Here is a 24219-nt window from a genome sequence, read left to right as displayed (position 1 = left end):
TGTTTGTTTCAAAGGACAAGTTTGGTGGTTGATTTCAGGACTCTGCAGTCAGCCCAAAGTAATGCAGTGAATTCCGTTGGCTTTAAGGCTCTAAGAATAACTATTTGAGAGCATTGCAAGATGGGAATATAATTGCTTTTATTAGTAATTAAATGACATCACGGCTGGGAAGACTTTATTTTAAGAGTGAAGCTACCCATGATGAAAGATAAAATTATTTTTGGTCTCTCGTAGCATCTCCTTGATGGCTTATAATTCTGAAGTCTCACAGAAGATATGAACTATGTCCAACCTATAAACATAAACTTTTTTAATACTACTTACTTCGCAAATATACTTCTCTTGAACTCTGCATCTGAACCCAAGATGGCCTTCCTCTATAATTAGTAATGAATTCCTGTCTGTCTTCTTTCAATTATTTTCTTTCTGGTTATTATTTGACAAAGTAGTATGTCCAACAGGTGTCCCATCTGACCTTTCTCATCAGATCCCATGACTGGAGCATTCCACCATGATGGATGGGGAAGGAGATGAAGGGAATGCATTTAGTGCATGCAGAAAATCAGAAGATAAATTTCAGACTGGAATGAAAAGAATCCCCATTGCTCTGTGAACAGGAGGGCCATAGTGAGGCTAACAGTGGTTAATCCCGACTAAAACAAGTCTTCCTATGCCCTCATAAAGGAGCAAAAACAATCAGAACTCCAGGATACTCTTCTCAATTAATAGCCATGGTAGGAGCTGACATGAAACAGAAAAAAGATAGTTATGGTTCACCTGGCCCCTTGTGAAGTCATGACTCACTTATCTCTCTAGTTTTCTTTAGAGTATTTCTTCTAGGGGCCCCTGGGTGGCTCAGTCGGTTAAGCATCTGACTTCAGCTCAGGTCGTGATCCTGGGGTCGTGGGATGGAGCCCAAGTTGGGCTCCCTGCTTAGCGGAATGTCTGTGGATCCCTTTCCCTCTGCCTGTTCCCCCACCCAACTTGTGTTCTCTCACGCTCTCTCTCTCTCCCCAAATAAATTTTTTAAAAAAAGAAGTATTTGTTCTAACTAGAACTGTCTTATCAAAAGGTGTATTAAAAGAAAATACCCTTTCAGAGAATGTCAAACGCTAAAGGCTGGGAGATAAAATAGTGACAAAATGCGTGATCTCCAGGTATTATATCCGTATTCTAGATATAACAGTCATGGTAAATTTAGGGTTTATTACCCTCAGAACAACATTCAGAACATAATAATAGCTGGAATAATGTGCTGAAAACCTTCACGCTTTCAGTCTCAGGAAGGAAACATTGACATCCCCTAACACCTAAAAGTGAATAAGAAAAATCATCAAGACTCTTCATCAAAATCCAAAATGGCTCAAATCATCTTTAAAATCCAAATGATAAAGGATGGAGACACAGAACATACTTCAAGGAGGGAAGAAAAAAGGCTCAGAGGACAGCTGTGAGACAAGGACATGTAGTCCCTGAGACATCAGGGGCCACTCGGGGCAGCCTGGGGTCCTCAGAGGCAGACATGACAGGAGGGCTGAACTGGTTCCAGAAGGAGAAAGGCCCTGGAACCACAGGACAGTGACCCCCTCAGGGAGTGGCCTAGGGGTCAGGGCGATAGACCTCAGACCAATCAGCTGAGTCCCTTCAGCTGTGGGGGTGTGCAGAGACAGAGAACTGAGGGCAGGATGTGACATTCCTGGGCAGCAACCTGGAGACTGAGGCTGACTAGTGGGCATCTGCTGGGCAGAATGCAGGGCCTGGGTGGAAGGGAGGTATAGGCTCCAAGAGGAGATGGTCCAGGTGTCTGCTGCACCCTCCATCCTAGCTACCCTCTGGCTCCCATCAAGAATCCAGGTCTTGTGTGTGTAGCACGCTCACCAGGGTGTGTGTGTGTGTGTGTGCGCGCGCGTGCGCACACCCGTTGTTTTCATTTCCTGGGGCTGCCATAACAAATTACCACAAACGGAGTGACTTCAAACAACGGAAATTCTCACAGTTCTGGAGGCCAGAGCGTGAGGTGAAGCTGGCAGCAGAACCACATACATGGGCTCTGGGCGAGGGCCCCTCCTGCCTCTCCCAGCTTCTGGTGGCCCCAGGCATCCCTTGGCGTGTGATCACCTCACTCCAGTCTGCCTTCTGGGCGTCCCTACAAGCACACTTGTCACTGGATTTAGGACTTACCAGACGAACTGTGATAATCTCTTCACCTCAGAGACTCTCCTTAAATTTTGTATATTTTACTTACTCCATTTTTTTATTAAAGTAACATTCCCAGGTACTTGTCATCAGGGTGTGGATGTACCTTTCAGCGGTCACCATCTAACCTGTACACCTGTTCAGTCCGTATTTTAATGAAACCTTTGGCGCTGCTTTCTCACCGATGTCAACAGAAGCTACGGACTCCTGTTCAGAGGGACCGAATCTCGAAAGGTGAGGTGGAAAGACATTGCCTGGTAGGCCCAGGTGGGTTGGGAGGTGTCATTCAGGAGAGCAAGTAGCTGCAGAGACCATGGACACGTCAGGACACCGGACCCCAGGCGGGTCTCCAGTCCCTCCCACGTGATCATCAGTGACCTTCCCCTGGGCTTCTCAGAGAAGGGCCCAGGTGTTTGCCTGAGATATCAGGCAGGGAGCAACTAGGAGCTTGATAAATGTTTTCCAGGGCAGCTAACTGTTTGGGCTACTGTATTCCAAAGTAATAGAACCAGAGGAAAAAAATGAGGTCCAAAATCTCCAAGGGATTCTTAGGAAACCCGCCCATAACACTTGCAAGACTGTTTTCTCTCATATTTTGAACAATTCATCTTTGTGTTTAAGACACCAAAAAAGCACGTTGCTAGGCCAGGCTTGGGCTTTTTCTTGGAATGGGCCTGATGCAAATGAACCCCGAGGCTGATTGTGAAACAGTGCTGAGCCAGCGGTGGGTCGTGACTCAGCACTCGGAGGCAAAGCCTGCCCGGGAAGCCTACCCTCCCCTGTCTGCAAACACACTTCTTTGAAATCAAGCCCATTTTTCATCCCCTCCGCTATTTTTCTTTAACAGTCCCACTCAGGCTCAAATGACCCCTTGGAAGGCCCAGGGCCGGCCAGCGAACATGAAAACATCCCGTCTCCCCACCGCCCAGTGGAGGGGGTGTCACGCGTCTGGGGGAACAGCAGATGGGAGTGCAGAGCAGGGGCTCTGGGGTGGCTCAGCCTCACTCGGGAAGAATGTGCATGACCCAAGCACTGAGTCACTCCTTCACTGCTGTTTTTCTGAGCCTCAGAGACATTTTGGAAGTCGCTTACCAGCCCCTCCCCTGGAAAGAGCTCTGTTGGACGTCATTCTGGTCTGGTGGCTCTCCAACAGACACATGTGTCAGAAGACCCCGTGAACTTTCTAAAAAGTACATGCCTGCAGGCCCCGCCCAGACATGCCGGACAAGAGCCCCCAGGATCTGGAGCTAGCCACATATTTGGTGGTATTGATGTTCCTTTGCTGTTCATTGTCCACAGGTGACTCTGGTGTTTGCCACGGAGCCACAAAGAAGCACCAAGTCCACTGACCCAAGGTGACCAACCACGGAGCCCAAGGATAAACAACTAGCTCACGAAGACCTCAATCCCTAACTCCCCCAGTATGGACTCCTTTCACACGCCTGCGATGGCCCTTTAGGGGAGAATCAACCCCATAAGGTTTGGGAATTCAGAATCCCTGCCTCATCCTGGCACATTGATCCAACCCCCCCCCCCATGGAGGAAGCGAGGAAACAGGCCTATTTGGAAAAGTGAAAAGTATGACCAGCTTACACGTGAAGGCGTTTTATGAGGCAGAAACCCACCCATTGAAAAAAAGTTGTGGCCTGGCTGGAAGGACTTGGCTATACCAGTAAAATCTTCTTCTGTGGATTCCAGGGATCTGGAGGGCGGTTTATGGGGTGATAGAATAAAGCAGATCCAGAGCTGGAGCAGGAGCAGGGGAATGACCTGGTCCCCCTCAATGAGGCAGGACTACAGGGAAGGCCAGATCCAGATCATAACTTGATGTCTCACTGTGATCGAATTCAACACAGCATGTTCAGATCATAACTTGATGTCTCCCTGTGGAAAGATGGTTTCATCAGGACAAAAAGGAGAAGGGGTCCCTTAACTTCCAAGCAGCAGGGTTTTTTGCAGGCTCAGAAGCTGTCCAGATACCTGCCAGAAATGAGTAGAGGGGTTTTGTGGGCTATGCCAGAGTCATGGTCTTACTCAACCTATCAATCAATGCATAGGGTACGGTGTGTATCAAGTACCAAATCAGTTCCACAAATCAGAATGTTAAGGTAGGATTGCACACACATATGGCCAGTGACTGGAAAAATGACACTTCACTTATAAAACCAGCCTTGAACTCAAGAGCAGGGATTCTCAACTTGAGTATCTGTGAACCCTCTGAAATCCCTTGCAAAATGTATGCTTGGATTTTCGTGGAGGGAGTAGGCAGAGTTTTCATCAGGTTTTGAAAGGAGTTCGTGACTCAATACATTTTAGAAGTTAAGAAACACGGATGTGGGGGCCAGTAAACTAATGGCTGAGCAGATGGCTGTGGTCATGGCATTGATTGTAGGTAGCCAGTGCAATCAGGGAGAATGACCTTCCTGGGCTTCATCTGTTATAACCATGGGTGCTCTTTGCCAACATTATCTCATGCATCCTTATAACAGTGCTTTTAATTAGCCCTGTCCCAGAGGGATCAATAACGACCCCAAGGCCATGACATTGGCAAGTGATAAAGCTGGGATTTGAGCCCACGCCTGCCTTATTCCAGAGGCCACATGCTAAAGCCAGCATCAGATGTCTTCTCACCTGTATGGCCTTGGCCGACACATCTAGTCCTTACTAGATGGACCTTACTTACAGACCAAGTGGGAACACTGCTGGAGAAGAGTGGCCACCTGGTGTGAATGCTCACAACCCCATCACTGCAAAGACCAATTAGATGTTCTTTCAGACTCACCTGTCCTCATTACCCCAGCCAGCCAAGCCCCCTGCAGCCTCCCCCTTCTAGCACTCATACTACGGGACTTCTTCGTGCTGAGGAGGCTGCTCTGTCCTCAGCCCACCTGGGCCCAGGTGGGCAGCTCTGCCATAGCTCTGCTCTGGCCAGCTCCAGCTCGTGGGGCCAAGTCACCACCTTGAGCCACCTCAGGAATCTGGGTCCCCATGTAGATCTGCATTCTGCTTCCCTTGCTCTCTGCCCAAGCCACCCACCTGGACTGACTCCTGCCTGCTGGTTCAGTCCCAGGAAGCTCCAGCCTCTCCATCTGCTGGCCTGAATTTGCACCCTGGTCTAGAGTCTTGCCACTATACACACACCCTCGCCAGCACTGACTCCACCAGACCCCGCTGCCCTCTGGACACATCATGCTTCCTTCCAGATGAAATTCCTCCCAGGGCCTCCAGCTGGCTCTGCTGTTCTCACCAGCACCTGCAGGTTAGAAACATCATGTCCTTAAAGTTCGTGAAATGAGCTCTTCTTACAGAAATGCATCATGTTAGCAATCAAGAAATTAATGCCAAAAGCTGAATTAGGATTTATTATTATTTTTAAGTTCATTCTAAAAACCTTGTGTCATAGGCCTACATTGTTAAAAGCCCTCCATCCTGCAGAGGAGAGAGTGGCATATCCGTGCACTGCAGGACTGCCCAGCGCGCCCAGAGCTCCTTGCTGATGTCGGTAGGAAATATCGATACTGAGGTGCCCAGTGGGAATACAGCTGATATCAAATGGAAAGAATCCACTTATTTGACATTATAGCAAAATGTTGTAATTCCACTTTCATTGGACTGCATTTTTCTTGAAATTGGTTTTTTTCCATGGCTTTTCTCTGGAGGGAAGTTAGGAATATTTTCCAATATTTAATAAGGAATCATCCCCTTCTTAGAAACATCCTTGTGTTTCAAATCTGGTATTTGTCTTCAATTGAACAGATGGGATTTTCCATTAGATCCTGTAGAGAAAACTTGGAATCCGTGTGTCTATAATGAGTCCTGAAATCCTACCTCTCCTGATAACACCGTCACTCAGCTAGGTGGTTAGCAAACACATTTATAGCCTTTAGCATGGCCCAGGCATGGTTCTAAACACTGTAAATAGTAAATCCTACATCCCTATATACAGAGGCATGGTTCCATAGAGTTATAGAAGATGGGGTTCTACATGTCCTTTAAAATTTTCTAGAACTAAAATTTTCTTAATTTTATGCTATCTCAAGGAAAAAAAAGATGTGTACAATGCTATGGTGAGAAGTTAACAGGATAGGAAAGGGGGAGTGACAAGTGACAGCTAATGACTTTCTTTTGGCGGTGATGAGAACATTTTAGAGTTAGAGTGGTGACATTTGCACAGCTTGGTGAATATTATAAAAATGCACACACAATTGATTTGTATAGTTGGAAAGGGTACATTTTCTAGAATGTGAATTTTATCTGGATTTAAAAAAAAAAATACAGGATAAGAAGAGAATGAAAACACCAGTTCCCCTCCTTTTCATGGTTCTCATTGCTCACGCTCCAAACTGGCCATGAGTTCTTCCCCTCTTGCCTGGGGCTCAGATGGAGAGGGAAGAAATGATAAAATTGAAGAAAGAGAAAAAAGAAGGTATGACAATGTTGCAAGAGTAACCAGAACGATCATCACCTCTTGGAATTGGGGAACATTTGAGCAGAATGTGAGCATCCGGCTCCCTCTGCCTGGCCCCAAGCCCCGCCTTGCAGATTTTGCATTCAGCAGCCTTCACCAAGTCGCCACCAAGCCAGGCTGATGGATCTGCCTGGGTGCTAGAATGAGGCAGTGAGGACAGGCAAGAGACAAGCAGATAAACAGAACAGTGTCCACAACCTGAGATGCATGACCTTCAGGAAGAGAGAAGTGGGGAGGGGGGAGTCCAATACAGGAGACACTGCTGAGACAGAGGCAGAGCTCAGAGTGGAAGGACCAATGGGTTCTGCTGGGGACTCAGGAAATCTTTCCAAACCAGGTGCATTTGAGCAGGGTCTTGAAGGATGATTAGAAGTCCACCAGAGGAGGACAGATGGACCCAGGCAGAGGGTGCACTGGAGAACAGGGGTCAGAAATGACGGTGTAAGTAGAACATCAATGCACAATGGTGGAGGTTGGAAAGGACCAGCCGAGAAGGACTCGTGCACCATGCTGGGAAGGGGATCCAATTGAAGGCTTTCAGAAGGTTGGTCTGAGAATAGCCACACTGGAGATGGCACAGATACTGGTCCAAGGAAGAAAGAACAAGATGCCAAGGGAGAAGACTCAGTCCGGGTCACTGCTGGGACTTCTGTCTTCACGACAGGAATCCCTTTTTGGAAATGCTGAGTTCCCCATGGCCATGGAGACATCCTGAGTCATGTGTGGGACTGGAGCTCAGGTGACAGGAAAGCCTGCTCAGAAACAGTGGGGTTCAGCCTTCCTGGAGAACAGAGGCTGTGGTGAGGAGAGTGGGAAGAGAGCTCAGGACGGACCCCTGGGGGATGGAGAGAAGAGGACAGTCCACCAAGGAACTGAGAACAGGAGAAGGAACATACCCAGGCAAGGTAGAAAAGTGGAGGGAGGGAAGACCCTGAAAGTGGTCATCCAGAAAGGCAGAGCTCCAAGGAGGTCACATCAAATGTGATGGCGAGGTGGTCTTGTCTAGGCTGAATGCTGTCCCCGGTGCTATCTCATCCTGCGTGCTTCCAAATACACTATGACTCCTCCTAGAAAAAGAGCTCAGCCTCTCCTTCCTCAGGCGAAAGGATGAGGCCCAGAAAGACTCCTCACCTGTCAAACATGGGCCCTGAGCCAGGGACGGACGCCACACTCCCCCCCACCCCCACACGCTTGCTCCCTTCCTTCTGCTCACCTTGCCCAGAGTCTATGTTCTTGAGCCAAGCTTGTGCTCCTGACTCCAGCTGTGGAGGACACCTCGGAATGGAGAGCTGTCATGCCAAGTGGCTCATGGCCACAGAGAAGCCTCTTACAGATAGCATTCTGCATGGGCCTGAGCGGCCTCCCAGCACACTCACAGAAAATGCTTTCTGGGGGCCTTTTGTGAATGCAGGATTTTCTGCATCTGGCAAAGGATCTGTTGATCTAAAAAAAAAAAAAAAAAATGAGCCATCGCATAAGAATGAGAAGTGTATGTGGTTACGTGATACGGATAATGTAGCCATCACATGCACACACGCACGCGAGCCGTGACCTTCCAGCTACTCCTTGCTAAGCTCCAGAGGCGGACTCTGCAGCTCTGGCCTGGATTCTTACTCTTCGAGGCTCCCAGGATCCCAGGCCATCTGAGCCAAAATCATTCCGTATTTAAAGTCTCATTTACTATTTGAACAAATTGGTTAGACTTCATTCTGAAGCTTTAATCAGATCCCCCACTTAAATGCATTCTTTATCTGAAGGTTTCTACAAGGCTCAAATCTGCCAGAGAACTTTCCAAAATGGAGGTCTCCCACCTGCCCTGTGGGCTCAGGAGCGATGGGTGGTTGGAAGGACCAGCACCCTTGCAGCTCCTTTCTCTCGGTGTTTGCCACACAAAAGGGGAGGCAGCTCCAGTCCCCCTTGAGAGCCTCCACTGAACCAGCTTCTTTAGGCGAGCAGACCATGGATACTGGTCCCTGGTTCTAGGGAGCTCCTGTGACCTGAGCATGGGCAATCAACTTCACCTAGGCTACCCTAGGAGCTCTCAAAGACTCCCAGCAAGCATGTGACATCCAGAAGATTCTGACTCAGTTTGTCTGGTGGAATTCTGGAGACCAGTTTTATTTTTAAATAAATGGCCCATTTGTCCATCCAGGTGATACTCTGATACAAGGTGTCCAGGAAAAGTGGTTGCGACCCAAGCCATGACCGCTGGCCTTGTCTGGGGCCCCAGCACCTCCTCTATCACATCAGCAAGACGGAAGGTGACATCAGGGTGCTGGTGTGAATCACAGTTTCCAACCACCTGCCAGTTTGGGGGCTGAATCCATTACTGTGGGAATCCACACACCCCACAAAAGAGCTGACATGACTTGTCCAACACCCCCAAAGTGTTTACAATGAAATAGTAAAATCATTGAAAATAATTTTCTCCTTCCTGGCTCAGAAGGTCAGCGGCCTGGCGGAGATTCCTGAGATTATGAGAAAGCGACATCCAGAAGCAAAAACCAGAAGGGGGGCCCAGCGGCACCATGAAGCTCCAGGCAGGCGGCAAACCACTTCCTTGGGAGCAGAGCTCTAAACAGACTGGGTGGATTCACACAACAGCTATTTTTTTCTCCTACAGTTCTGGAGGCCAGAAGTCCGTAATCAGGTGTTGGCAGGGTCGTGCTCTCTAGGGTCACGGGGACAATCCTCCTTGTGTCTTCTTGACCTGGGGAGGCTCCGGCCATTCCCTGGCTTGTAGCTGCCTCCCTCCTATCTCTCCACATGGTCTTCTTCTCTGCACATCCGTTTGTCCTCTCCTTTTCCCATAAAGACACCAGTCCTAGGGTTTAGGGCCCACCCTCATGAGGGATAACCTCTTCTCAAGATCCTGAAGTAATCATGTCTGCAAAGAACCTAATTTCAAATAAGGCCACCTTCCCCGGCACCAGAGGTGTGGACACGGGTGCATTTTTTGGCAGGGTCAGACAGAGACATTATCCAACCAGCTGTGGGGACGGTGCAGGGGATGACCATGCTACCCCTATTTTAGAGATGAAGACATAAGAAGAAAAGCTCAGTAGCTGATACGGGCACACATCTGGCAAGAAGCAAGCTCAGAGCAGTGGTGTGTGCGAGTGTGAGTGTGTGTGATTTCTGGAGAAAGAGAGAGATGGCTTTGATTTCTGATTCTACTCCAGAGCAAAACGGAATACCCAGAAATGGCCATGGTGTTGAGGCTTCTAGAACCGGGGCGCTTGGCTCTTAACTGTATATCCCTAGCCATAGAGTGGCCCACGGTAGGCAGCTGCCCACCCAACCCCGGTCTGTGCCACTGGCATGAAAGACAGCCACCGTGCCATGGAAGGACACGGTTTCAACAAACACGCTCACTGGCTTTTCTCCCTGAGTGAGCAAGGACGCTTCCCATGCTAATTAACAAAGACTCACTTGCAAGCGTCTCACCTGGGGCTCACGAGGCAGCCTTAATTTATGAGGATTGATCATAAATCCTGATTTAATGGGACTCATTCCTCAGCTTGTGGGGAATATGTCAGCTGCCATGAGCCCCCAGGAGCTCCGCGCTCCTCCTCCGGTGAGTCGAGCCTGATGCTCGGCGAGGAGGAGCCTGAATCAACCTCTGGAAAAATTACAGAAATCCAGGAAGAGACATCTGTGATTCCAGACCATTGATCCAAGACTGAAGGAATGACAGCCGAAAACATGGCCGGGACAGGACGCTGCCTCAGCTGATGCTTGCCACTGACTTAGAGGAAGAGGGAGGCGGCGGGGAGAGGACAATACGGAAAGTTAATTAACCTGCCAAGTGGATAATCCGTCACCTGCGTTTCAGAGCCCAGCAGAGAATGGCGCAGGAACAAAGGAGAGGGGTCCCTAGAGCCGAGAGCATGTAGAAGCCGTCCCCCGGACGTGTGAACTCGAGACCTGAGAAATCAGGAGGCCAGCGGGAGATCCAGCTCCCGACGACCCAGCTCAGCCCATCATGCCAGAAAAAGAGGCTTCCCATTTTGTGAGCTGCTGCCGAGATACCCCCGTGACTATGACCAACACCAGCTAGGACTGGTTTTTTTTTTTCCACCAGGTAGATGGGCTCAGATTGCCACAGCAAGGGGGTCAGGGAAAGTTGGTCAGGCAGAGGGGTGTCAAATAGGACCTAGGGGTCAATGGAAGGGGTACAATTTCTTCGGCCAAGATACCCAAGCACGAGGAAGCAAAGGGCCCAGAAACTGGTTTATAACGCATTAGAGCTAGCGTCTAATCCTACTACATGAATGTTCCAGAAATGTAAACACACTGGAATGATATTTACCTGCAACATCTAATATTGTTGGTGTGGTTGCCTATTTGTAGAACTTCTCAGCTGGCCAACACTCAGGCCCCAGAGAACCCCCATCTGACCGGCTCCTATGGGTGTGTTTTAGGACCGTCTCTCCCGGCCCCTCACCCAGCTCCCCACCACACACAGACAGATGACCCACAGAGTCTAATCTCCACCCCAGATCTGGCCGCACATGTCTGACTTTGTAGATGGAGCTGATCTCCTTCTGCTTCCTGTCACCTGGAAACATGTCCTGGTGGTCTCTGGCAAGGCAAGCAGACCTACCTTCTGTCCAGCCCAGGGGAAGGAACCACCACTGCCCCTCAGGTCTCAGGCTGGCCCCGTCTCCACTTAATCCCGTTTGTCTTCCCTTCTTAATGTCTTGACTCATTTGATCCTTTTCTCCCAATTGCCCTGTCTCGGCTAAGGTCCTCCCGTGCCTCTGGCGGAGCCTGAGACGATCAGCTCCTCACTGCCCTCTCACACCTGCTTCCACCAGGCCAGCCACACAGCTCCCTGAGCGCCTTCCATCACCTCTTCAGCTACACAAGGCGGCCCAAGTCCTGGCCTGACCTGCTGGCCTTCCACAGTCTCACGTCCCCACGGCTACATCAACACTACGCCCTAGAAATGCAAAGCCAGCCCAGTTCCGGTCCAGTGCCCGCCCATGTGCTGAGTCCCCAGGCCACACCCCTCCTCACCACGAGCCTGACCATCCTTTAGAAACCCTTTCCAACAAGGTGTCCATATAGCCTCCTCTGACAGCTCCCACCTCACAGGGTCAGTTCATTCCCGCCACTCTCAGCCCTTCGTGCCCCTCCCCCTCTCACGCCTGTCACGGGCCACGCCCCGCCTTACCATAGCTGTCCGCCTGCCTCTGTCCCTTCCATACCACGGCTGGGAGCTGCTCGAGGGGCACCTGTCTCCCGCCTTTCCAAATCCCAGAGCCCACTGCTCTGCTTGTCATGGGTGTGTGGGTCACAGCCCCCTGCCTTGCCTCAGGAACACATCGCGCCGACAGTACTGACCTTAAACACGATGTGACAAGAAGGGTGTTTCAGCTCTGTAGGCTCCCTCCAAACCCCACAACCCCGGTCAAGCCATGAGAACAGCAGACCAACCCAAAGTGATGGATGGATGCGCCACAAACACCTGACAGCCCTCTTTAAGTCCCCACCGCCCCCCGCCCAGGCAGAAGTCGACAGCACGGAGACAACGCCCACCGTGAGCCTGGACTCTTGGTCTGTGGCCACGAGGGATTTCTATACTGTGGGGCGAGCTGGCGATGAGGACTCTCAGGCTCAGGGTGGAGGCCATGAGGGCGCAGCCACCCGCCACCCCCTGCCCGGGGGTCTGCAGCCCAAAAGGCACGTGGCCGGTTCAGGAGTGACTCCCGGAAAGCCACTCCCTACCTAAAATCACCCTGTGCTCCCCTCTGTCCTTAGGAAGAAACCCAGAGTCTGCGCTCAGTCCGGAAGACTGGTTGGTGCGGCCCCTCTCTGCTCCACCGCCCTCACCGCGGGCAGCCACGCTGCACCCCTTCTGCCCCTCCACCACCCCCTTCTCTGCTTCGTTGGCCTGCCCTCGCCCAGGCCCACGTGCCTTCTCGGACTCTTGAGGCTTCTTCTTGAATCCTCCTCGGAGCAGCCACCCTGACCCCCAGGAAACGAGCGTCCCTCCAGCGGGGGCTTCGTCACAACACCAACGGTCATCCCCGGTTATGAGGTCTTGCCTGTGGACCGCATTGAACCCCGGGCCCTGGGCAGACAGGGGTGGCAGGCGGTCCAGGCAGATCCAGGGCCCAGCAGCCCCTCACTGAGGGAATGGAGTCAGGAGCCTGCCTGTGGCTCGGCGTCCCGGAAAGACTGTGTAGACTCTGGTGCCGCATCCACAGGGATCTGAGGCAGGTCTTCGTGAAAGCCCATCGACAGACAGCAGAACCTCCGTCCCCGTCAATCTTCCAATAAAGACACCCCCTGGGAAGGCCATCAGGATCCCACAAGACAGCACTTTGGAGGAGCCAAGGGCCTTGTCTGGCACAGAGTAGGCTGCTCATTATCCCTCATTTTTTAAAGATATGGGCCAGCCGGCAGTGGGTGTTGTTCAGATCCCTTCCCAACCCGATGTCATTGCTGTCCCTCTCCTGCCCCCATGAGCGGGCTTCGTGTTTTATCTCCACCTGAGGTTGCTGGAAATAGCCCATTTAAAAAAAAAATGTTAACTTTCTACTTTTCCCACACATCCTGAGTTCCAAAAAGATATCATAACAATACGTTTGGAAGCTAATGTTTCTTTTTCCGCTGTTAGAAAATACAAGGTAAATGGTAAAACTACCCCAAGGTGAAGGACACCTCCTTTGGGGACGTTGCTCGGGGAAGGCAGTGGTCAGAGGAAGGAGCACAAGAAGAAGTGGATCAGAACAGACAATAGAAGGGGAGAAAATAAAACCACGAAGATCAGCCCTCCATCCCACCTTTGTCTTTTTTTTTTTTTTTTTTTTTGGTCAGAGAGAGAGATCACAAGTAGGCAGAGAGAGAGAGGGAGAAGCAGACTCCCCACTGAGTAGGGAGCCTGATGCTGGGCTCGATCCCAGGACCCTGAGATCATGACCTGAGCTGAAGGCAGAGGCTTAACCCACTAAGCCACCCAGGTGCCCCATAATTTTGCTTTTAAACTTACCCTGGTCAGGGACTCCTGGGTGGCTCGGTTGTTAAGTGTCTGCCTTTGACACAAGTCATAAACCCAGGGTCCTGGGATCAAGTCCCACATCCCACTCCATGCTCAGTGGGGAGCTTGCTTCTCCCTCTGCCTGCCGTTTCCCCTGCTTGTACTCATTCTCTCTCCAACAAACAAATCTTTTTTAAAAAAAGAAAAATTGAAAAAAATAAACTTACCCTGCTCAAATTATAAAAAGAAAAAAAATCCTTTCCTTAGTGATAATGATTACCCTGACCCCAAAAATGACGTGAAATGATGGGAAAGGCATGATTTTCTGTGGCGAAGACAAATGCCCATCAGGGAAAACAAAGTGCAGAAAGGCAAAGAGACTGAGATCCCCCGAAACAATGAGCAACAGAGGCAAGGCATTGAATAGGGACCCCGGGCCTGGCACCACCTTGCCCAGCAAGGAAGGTAGAGTCACACAGCAGTTTGCCCCAGAAAAGGATGCAGAAAGTGGAGAGAACAGAGCTGTGCGGGGGAGACATGTCACGGCTCTGTGTTGGGGTGCTGGAGAGTTCGGGATGGATTGTTGGGATGTGAGGGGGCGTTGTGATAGCGATAAAGAAACATCTGGCGACCTCCCTCTCTATAAGGGTCAGAACCGCCCTGCTATGCAGTGTGAGCTGACCGGCCCATGGCACTCTGTGGGTTCATTGCCATGACCAGCCACTAATCCAAGCCAAGCCTGAACCTGTTTTTTCTTTTTTTCTTTTTTTTTAAATATTTTATTTATTTATTTCTGAACCTGTTTTTTCTGAGCAGAGTCGGGGTGCAGATCATGGGAGCAGAAGGAACATTGGGGTCCTTGCTTCTAACCCCAAGGTTAGGGAGCTCAGGGTCAGAGCCTCGGGCCCCCAAGCACACTGGGCCAGGGCCCCGCAGACAGACTCCACTGCCTGACTTCTGAACTCGGAGGGTCAAAGAAGGAATCACTCCACTTTCTCTGCCCAGAGCCACTGGCTTAGCAAAATACCTAAGAGAGGGTTTTCACCACCGAGTCCACCACAAAGCCCATCCCAGATTCCAGCAAAACAGCTTTCTGTCAGGTCTGGGTCCCCAGGAAATGCACCACTGCCTAGCTGAAGGTGAGGCTGGGGACCCCAGCCCCTGGACTCTGGGGAAGGCAGACAGGACCAGGCGGGACATGGGTACACCCAGCTCCATAGGTGGGTAGAACAAGCTCTCATTTTGGGCAGGCTCAGCAGAGCAGACCCGGATCTAGCCAGAACATCCCAACTTCTCTGTGAGTGTTGTAGGTCGAATGGTGACCCCCCAAATACTGTGTCTACATGCTGTAATCAGAGTGAGACCGAATTTGGGAAAGGGGTCTTTGCAGCTTCCCTGGCGCCCTGTTCCTACAGACACTGATTCCCTTCACCTCCTGCTCGCAGGGAGACCCCCTCGGCTACACCCAGACGCTGGGGGTTTGAAGCCTCCCTACCCACTCCAGATTGGGGACTACCAACATCCCGGCCAGCCCGAGGCTGCAGGGGGTGCGGGGGGCGGGGGTCCCGGGACACAAGGACATAAGGGTTCAGCACTGAACCAAGCAAGCAAACTGAGACACTCTTCACCCTCCCTGCACCATTCGTAGGAGTCCAGACTCCCAGAGTCTGAGAGAAAGTCTGCCCAGAGAGTCACCTGCTCTGGGTCACCCAGACAACCTGACCCACAAGACACAGGCCCTCACTGGGGGTCACCCGCTGCTGTCTCCCTGGGCACCCACACCCCATAACAAGCATTAGTGGCATCAAGAGGACAGAGGTAAAAAAAAAAAAAAAAAAGGCAGCCAGGATTTCCTCTGCACTCATCTGGAGACTTCTGTTTTCTGGGGTCCCGCCCAACACCGTTATCTTCTTATTGACATTGGCTCTTGGTAGCCACCAGCTGCCAGTCAGCACAGGGAAAGCCCTGGACACAGCTGCTGCTCCCAATGACTTTCCCACCAATGTCCCCTGAATGTGGCATTGGGGACAAGACCAGCACCTGCTTTGCACAATCCTGCCTCCTGCACAGGGGAGTGGGCAGACCCGCTCTAAGCGTGGAGAGTTACAGACATGTAGGTGTGGGGAGCGTACAGGGAGAGCCACACCCAGAGGGACCACAGGCCAAGGAAGGTCTGAACCATCCCTTCCTCTGATCCCAGCACTGTAAGCCTGTCCCCAGGGTGGCTTGCCCCAATTCCCATCATATGACACCAGTTCCCTCTCCTCAGCAAACGAGCACACACTTGTTTTACCTTGGCCACACCCCTCAAGCTAAGGGTTTACCTCCCTGGACCTTCCTTGGAGATAGGATCTACACCTTTAGTCACCCCTTGGCCTCCAGGGTTCCTTAGCAAGGATGGACCCTGACAGCCACTTCTCCCTGGATTTGTGGCTGGAGGTCCCTGTCTTTCTGGAGAAGTGCTGTTAGCCCATCCTAAGGCAGCTTTTGGGTCTCAACGTGGAATCCCACGTTAGGCTGAAGAAACCCTTGCCCTGTGCCCCTGCTAACTGAGACCCCCAGGCCACCCTAAGGGACGAAGAGGACGGAATGGGGACTGAAAGTGCATCCAGGTAAATGCTCAAGTTCTACAGCCAGGAAAACAGAGTGAAAACTGATAGGTGCCCTTCACATCAAGTAGGCCAGTTACCCTACTCTCAAACGTGCCACCCCGTTGAGGAATAACCTAGGATCCTTGGCATTTGTGGGCTCCAAGGTCGAGGTTTGACCAGCCTACACAAGAAGGAATCTGTCACCTTGCCAAGCATCCGTCCGCCCCTGGCAGTGGGAGCTGGTGGCCAAGGTCCTCCCTCAGCGGGCGATGGGTCTGATCTCAGGTGACTGCAGCCCCACGGTGGCTTAGTCCCCTCCCATCTCACAGGCCGTGGCCCTGGGGGAGCAGGCGTGGTTCCTGGGATGCTCCTGGGGAGCACAGGAGACGTCAGAGCACTGGGGACGTCACGTCTCGCAAGTGCAGAACATCGGCCCCACTCTCGCACCCATTCTGCAGATGAGAAAGCTTGAGACTCAAAGGTGTGAAATCACTTTATCAAGTTTTATCACCCAGTAGGGCGACTTCATACTTGGGTGTCCTGACTCCTATTCCAGAACTTGCTCGATGATCTAACAAACGTTCTTCCCAAGCAGACGTGAGCCAGGCCCAGGTTCTGGGGTGGGGGGGCACGACAATGAGCAAGAAGAGGGGAAGCTCCTACCCTTGGAGGCTCCCGTCTCGGTCGGGAGGAGGAGCACTGACTGGACATGAGACAGCAGGTCGGGCAGGCGTAACAAGACATCGGGCAGGTGCAGGACATCCAGGAAGATGCCTCATCTGCTACCTGGAAGGTCTCAAACATTCCTTAAGCAAAGAGAAGCTTGCACTGACCCCCAAAAATCTGACATAGGATTGCAAAAAGTAGAACTAATCTAAACAGTTCTCTAGCTGAAATAGGAGAATGATCCTGTCGGTGCCCCTTCCTTGTCCTCCAGCCCATCCCTCACCCCCAGCCTCTGAGGCCCATCTGGGGAACACGAGGATATGTGGACCCTAGAGGGAGATTCAGTCCCATGGCTGGGACTCTTCTCAGCTTGGGTTCTGGTTCCTCCACAGCACCCCCAACACCAGCTGCTCACTGAGAGCCTGGCCAGGCAGAACTGGAAGGCCAGTGGTGCCTGAGACCCTACACCATGCAGGCCGGCCTTCAGATTCCCTAAGTGAGACCATCGGGGCTGTCCCTCTCCCACCTTTTCACCCACTCCAGGTGCTTCTGTGTTAGGAGCTGAGATCCTGGCACCCTGGAGGGAAGGGGGCCACCTCCAGCGTGCTTTCCTGGAAACTGATGGTGGTGACAAATGGCCCTCAGTCTAGAAGGCTCCACTGCCCATAATGGTGAGCACCCAGGCCAGGCCACATTAGCAGGGTCCTGAGAAGGGGGGCTGCCCAGACCGCCTCCCCCAGCCTCTATTCACATACTCAATACTTTCCTGCCGTGGAGAAAGAGCCAGACAAGGGACAACGAGAAAGGCAGGGATGGTTTCTGAGCAATGGGGAGCAGGGTCCCTCGGGACACACAGGAAGCCTTGGATTCTGCATTCACTGGAAGGGCCCCGAGACCTCCCCCGCTCTGTCTTCCCCACACGTGTCCACCACCAAGAAGCCCACCCTTCCTGAGGGCCCGCCCTGCCCGCTTCTGCTCGTAGATTTGTGTAAACGTCCCTAACCCATGGGGCCGGCTTCTCTCACCTCCTCTGCCCTCCTGCCTCCAGGCTGTACTATTCAGTGCCGGCTCCTTTCTGGGCTCTCACAAAGTGCTCACTTGAGAATGGGTGCTGAATTGGATTAAGAAGCTGGAAACAGTTACAGGGAAATCAGCATCAGGAAGCCTGATCCCAACCGCGCTGCTTTCCAGCTACGAACAAACGGGGAGGCTGCTGTCGACAGCCCCAGGGCTAGGGAGGCAGAAAGCCAAGCAAGGCACCCGTGTCTCTGCCTGCACAGGGGATGCTCATGCCGGGCCCCCAGCTGCCTGGTTGGCCTCGTTTCCCCTGATGGGATGGGGGGTGACCCCACTCACCCAGGCTCACAGCCCACTTCCTGCCGCACACCCCCAATTTCAGGGACTGGGACCTCCACGTGGCATGATTCTGGGGCACCTTTTGTATCATGGGGTGAATGGTGGCACCTGAGTGTGGGTCTGTGTTTGCCTCCCCATGATGCCCCAACCACCCCCCACCTGGGCCCCGTAAGGGCAAGAATCTCATCTCATTCACCTTGTGCCCCAATACCTACCTGTGCTTAGCACGCAGTGGGAGCTCAGCAGGGCTCACCCTGGGCCCCTGGCGCCCAACATTTCTATTGTGGAACTCCTCTGACTTCTACCAGGAGCCACCAGCCCCAGGCTGCCTCCTCTGAGAACTTATGGGTCTCCCTGAGGACAGAGGGCGGTGGTTCCCTTTACGCTGCGCTTACAAGCTCCATAAGAGTCTGGGACAGTGAGCTGTGGAATAGCATAGCAACATCCTAGGGGCACATCAAGCCCTAGACTCCCCGTCCTGAGCTCAGCACCCATAAATCCACCACAGTCCCTCCTCAACCCCTACGTACAGTAGCTAATAAGGCAAAGTCACCAAATGGAATAAAAAAAAATATTAAAATAGGAACGTTTCTGAGGCCAAAACCACCCAGAGGAAGTTTAAGATAAAGCTGGAGATCACGTCCGAGGTTTCCAGTTCTGGCAGACAGAATTGCCACGGGTCAAGAGGGTTCAACTTTAGACACGAGGAGGCACCCCGCGCACGGTGCCCCCATCCACCCCCGTCTCCTCCTCCCCAGCAGGCCCCCGGGTGGTTTCCAAGTCCTCAGCCTCCCACTTCTCCTCCAGAACTTGCTCCCCAACCCACACCAGGCAGGCCAGTAGCAGCCTCCAGGGCAGTATTCCCAAGGTTTCCCACATCCAGGGGATGTGGAGTGACTGACTCTCAAGGCTGGGAGCTCAACCCTATTTCAAGCACATCTCTGCACAGTCCAAGATAAGTGGGTGAACACCTCCTCTTGGATGCCTCTTTTGACTGAGACGTCATCACCACTAATTCACATTAGCTACTGATGACCCAGGACCTCTCTACACTGAGCCAGCCTCTGGCTTCCTGCCCTGGACCCCTTCATCTGGGAGCACACAGAATGAGTCGAACCCACATCCACACGTACTGCCTCCAGGCTGCCCTCTCATTCCCTGACCAGTGCTGCCTATCCAGCTTAGCACGCTGGGCCTGTCCCCTGCCCTCTTCACGTCCAGCCCAGGACCCAGGGCCACCCTGCAGATGCGATCCGAGCCACACACGGCTCCGGGGAGTCCGTGCCTTGACGTGATGGGCTATTTCCATCTGGAGGCCTAGGGACATTGGAGCAGCCACTCCGATGTCCTGACTTGCTCTATATTTACCACCTGGTGCCCCCCCACATCACTTTCAGATGAGCGGCTTGGAAACCAGCTCTCCCAGCTGTCCTTACCCAGCTGGGCTTTTCTGTGCCTTAGCCTAAGACTTTGAAATAACCCCTGCTGCCTATTTCTCAAGATATCCAAGTATCTTATCCTGAAGACACACGCCGACCAAACGGAGAAGCTGGCCATGTCTAAAGGAAAGACACCGCCAATCCCTCCAACTTCTGGAAATGAGATGCTCAGTATATTTCAGCAAGCTTTTGCACAGAGCCTTCTGGAAGACTGTGCAAGAAAAGGAAGCATGACAGGTTTCCTCTGACAGCTAAAATGAGGCCTCGTGGGCCTTGAGTCAGGACCCACTTTTTCGTGGCAGGAATTTGGAGAGAAGTCTGTGTCACCTATCTGCTGATGTGAGCACCATTAGGTCACATCATGGGGGAGATTGGTCACAGCAGGGTTCTCCACGGCGGCGCTTCTCCTAATCAGACGAGGGGAGGAGACGCCGTCTGGCGCTCACGCTGGGACGCAGAGGCAGCCCCCACGAAGCTGCATTTCAGCAGTTCAGAGCACTGTGTGGTCCAGCCGGCCGGGATGTTCTGGACCCAGAGACACTTCCAGCAAACTGAACGTCCAAAACAGCCCGTGTCACGGGAGAGGGTACACAGGCGGTTGCTGGAGTTTGCACCCTATGATGCCGACAGCAGGTTGGAGGAGAGGGGAATGGGGCACGGTCAGAGGGCACCACGTACGTGACTTGGACCAGAAGACGCGGACTCTGCGCCCCAGCCGGAGCAGCCTCCCACTGCAGGGCATCTCTGCAGCCAAGCACAAAGCCCACCCCGTGGAGGGCGAGCCACAGGGACAGAGAGGTGCCTCCAGGGGCCAGGGAGGGAGACCCAGGTGCCTGTCCCACACTGGGAACTGGCCACCGCTGAGCACACACACTCCAGGCCAGCCCTGCACCCCACCAGGCGGAGGCGTCTGGGCCCACGAATACCCCTCAGACCACGTTGGAAAATGGATTCAATCCTAGTTCATCGGAGACACCCGTTTCCAACCTTTCTGCCTGGCTTCCACTGCCTCAGTCACAATTTTCCTTTCTAGTTTGTTTCTCATTTGCTTTTCTGAGTATCATTTCCTACTTATTTGTATTGTTTTTAGTCCTAGTTTACAAGTAATGTAAACAGGAAGCAGGGTGAGGAACGTCTCCACACTCAGCCCCTGGACAGCCTTCCATCCCCCTTCTCCCAGGATAAAGCCTCCAGCACCTCCCAGGGTGGGACCTCATGACCCTGAACTACCCTTCTAGACCCACCATGACTCCACTCCGTGAGAGGACATGGGTCCGGGCACTTCCCATCCCTGATCCTCAGTCCCCCAGTTTCTGAGAGGGAACCAGGTTTCACCTGGTGTCCACCTGTGAGCTCAGGGACATGGGTCAGTCCTCAGGAAAGCGTCCAGCCAGCGAGCTGCAGGCGGCCCCTCTGGCCGGACCTGCCCTCACACGGAACCATCTCCTGGCCTCATCCATGCATAGGCGCACCTGCTGGGCGCTGAGCAGCACAAGGCAGAAAGAACATGCATTTCAGACTTGGATTCTCAAAGCAGCACATCGCCTTCGGCCACCTCCCCTTGTGCTCCCAGGCAATACCACTGTCTGAACCCCACTCCCCATCTGTGGTTGGAGGTGCCATCTGTTCCCACTCGCAGCAGAACGAGATCCACCTGTAAACTTCCTGCCACAAGCCCTCTCAGGCTACATGCAGGAGGGGACACCCGTCTTCACAACTGGATATCTAAAACAGGCTGCTTCCCATCCCTGCTGAGGGTGCCCTCCTGGGGTAGCTGATGATGCCCCGGGGGAAAGAGCTCAACCGGATGCACAGGAAAACAGAGGACATTTCCCCGCTCTTCCTGACCAGCGATGGCCGTGACCTCCTAGGGGCTGTTCTTGCCCAGGCCTCTGAGCTCCGGCAGTGGGTGGGTGAGGGGCACCGTGTCCCTGGGAGGAGCTGTGAGGATGTAGGGAAGTGCGAAGGTCACAAAATCCAGCCCTGAAATATAAAGGCCATAGGGCTATCAGAATGAAACTACGGCTGGTCAGAAGAGAAGGGAAAGATTCAAGAGAGGCGTTGGCCTCCGTGTTGGGTAGAAGAGAGGACAGAGCGGCCAGAAGTGGGGGGCATGGAGCCCAGAATCATCAAGTCCCCGCGAGGCAAGCAGAGGTCCGTTTCACATGGCCGGGGCCAGCACCTTGGCCCACCTTCGGACCTTCAGACCTCTTCCTGCTCTCTCTTCTTCCTTCGGAGAAGGGGAGTGCTCCCACCAGCCTCACCTGGTCACCTCTCTGCCCATCTTCAGAGGGTCCCATCACTCCCCTGGTAAGACCCGCGGCTGTGCTGTCCCCTGTGGCTCCCCCCACCCCACCCCTCCTGCCAGCCCCGACGTTTTTTGGCGCCGCTCCAATCTCCCGCATGACTCCCTGCCCTCTGCAGCCCCTTCCTCTGGACCCCCGCCCACCCCACCGCAGCCTCTTGGAGTGCTCCTCCGAGCTTACACCAGATCCTTCCCCCCTCAACCCTGCTCCTCTCCTGTGTCCCTGAGATGATGGCAAAGCTCTCCACCTGTCTCAGAAATCATGGTGCACAGGCAGGACCCACGTCTAGCCCTCCCTCCCTGTGATGCTTGTCAGTGGCCACCACAACCAAAAGCCACAGTGGGTGTCAACATTAGGCACGACAGTTCCCTCAGTCCAGGGGGCTGAGTGTCCCAGCGCCAGAGTGCTAGGGGGCATAGGTTTCCCCGGAAGCTCTGACGCTTGCAGGGACCATCTTCCCTCTGCAACTGTGCCCTAATCTCCTCCTTTTACAAGGACTCCAGGCAGGTTCAATCAGGACCCACGCCAAAGACCCCGCTGTTGTGCCTTCATGACCTCATTAAGGTCAGCAAAGACGCTCACATTCTAAGGTACTGGGGGTTATGGCTTCAACATCCAAACGAAGGGGGGACACAGTGCAGCCCAGATCATACCCTCTAAATAGACACCTCCAGAGGCCGTCCTCTCCCTCCTCCCTCTGCTGAATGGCAATCCTCCAAGCACTGCCCAACGGTGGGAGCACCGCTCTGTGGACCTCCCAGCCTCCAGGCTCCCCTGTCCCTTATTCACCGGTCAAGCTGCCCCCAGCCAGTTTGCTGTTTAAATACCTTTGCTACCACTCTCTCACTTGCAGGAAGCAAACACTTACAGCTCTTCCCCATCCGCCCCAGCTGTCTTTCCCCTCACCCTGCCCACCGGGCGCCCTAAATGAACACGTACCAGACTTTGGGGCTGGGGCAGGGGCAGCCCCGGACTTCCCACTGGGCCCAAGGCTCCCCTCGTCACTTACTTCTTTCCTGGAAAAACCAATCACCTCCCTTCCTTTAAGATCCCACCAAATGCCCCTCTGCCCGAGGCCTCCTGCCCTTCCCAGGGCTGATGGTCCCCCCATGCTCGGTGTGCCCAAGGCACTTTACACAGACCTCATCCCCCATGGAGCCCAAGCGAGGCACTTTGCAGGCTTCTCCCCCAGCAGCTTGGCCAACAGAGGCCAGGCCCAGTTCATCTTAGTGCCCGCCCACGGCGGACACCCCAGGTGCTGGGTCAGCGAATGAAGGATGGATTCAGTGAGCAAACCTGCCACCCGGGGTCCCTCCTGTTAAAGAGTAAACAGAGGCTTACACAGAGCTTATTTTGCACTAACTTGCAGGGGCCGAAAAATAAATAACTTGCTCAGAAGTCTAAGAAATCCAATCTCAAAGCCCTTCGCGGGGGAGGGAACACGTGCATGTGACCGACCGCGCACTGGAATTTCAGGAGCCCCGGCTTTCACAGCACCCACGGGCCCGTGGGAGCCCGAAGCCCCCACAGCCTTCTGCAGGGACGACGCTGCCATTCGTCTCTCTCAGCCTGCCTCGGGATCGGCTTCGGCTGGACGTCTCACTCCGCATTTACTTTGCAAGCAAACGTAATTAAATGTGAAGGCCTCCAGCAGCTCCAGTGAATCATCGGTCTGCTGGACGAGCGAGCAGGAAAGACAGCGCGGAACACCTCTGGCCCCGGGTCGGCCCTTCCATCCGCTGCGAGTCTGGGGTTAGAGCAGGAACGCGGGGCCATTCTGGGTCTGTCTCAGAAGCAGGAAAGCCTCCAAGAGGGGGAATGGTTTCAGAATAATAAAGAGTCTGCTGGTTGGCATGGAATCTGTTCCTTGGTTTACGGGAACGAATGCTTGGAGCTGAGTCTCTCGTCTTCTCCTGCAGAAAGTGGGACAGAACCCAAAGCCTTCAACCTCGCGGGCTTCTCCCCTCTGCCTGCCAAATCCCCATCAGTATTCACTCCACGGGTTTCACCTTTTCTCTGGGTGCAGTGCAACCTTGCACAAAGCCCGTGCTCCAAAGGCAGCCCTAAGCCTCTGAAAAAGAGCAGGTGGAGAGGCCAGCCTCTCTTGGGGCCCAGTTCCCATTTCTGGCACAGGTCAGGCCCAGCCTGTCCCAGATTCCCACGGGGATTTACAGAGCCCAGCTCAGGGACGACGAGGACTCAGGGGCAC

The 24219-nt window shown here is 53.1% G+C and overlaps 2 long non-coding RNA genes across 2 annotated transcripts; one reads left to right on the top strand and one right to left on the bottom strand.

Annotated features, from left to right (window-relative positions):
- Positions 1 to 3785: 3785 nt before the first annotated feature.
- On the bottom strand, positions 3786 to 23301 carry LOC122902447. Its single transcript, XR_006383808.1, has 4 exons — positions 23153 to 23301; positions 7878 to 8107; positions 5233 to 5449; positions 3786 to 4080 (listed from the first exon to the last, which is right to left on the bottom strand). It is a non-coding gene; the product is annotated as an uncharacterized LOC122902447 (long non-coding RNA).
- LOC122902446 lies at positions 21693 to 23869 on the top strand. The gene is made up of 2 exons (XR_006383807.1): positions 21693 to 22014; positions 23380 to 23869. It is a non-coding gene; the product is annotated as an uncharacterized LOC122902446 (long non-coding RNA).
- Positions 23870 to 24219: the final 350 nt, after the last annotated feature.

This window comes from Neovison vison, chromosome 3, assembly GCF_020171115.1.
Source record: "Neovison vison isolate M4711 chromosome 3, ASM_NN_V1, whole genome shotgun sequence".
Taxonomy (NCBI): Eukaryota; Metazoa; Chordata; class Mammalia; order Carnivora; family Mustelidae; genus Neogale; species Neogale vison.
Note: the sequence above shows the minus strand (reverse complement) of the source record. Positions and strands in the feature narration are given on the sequence as shown.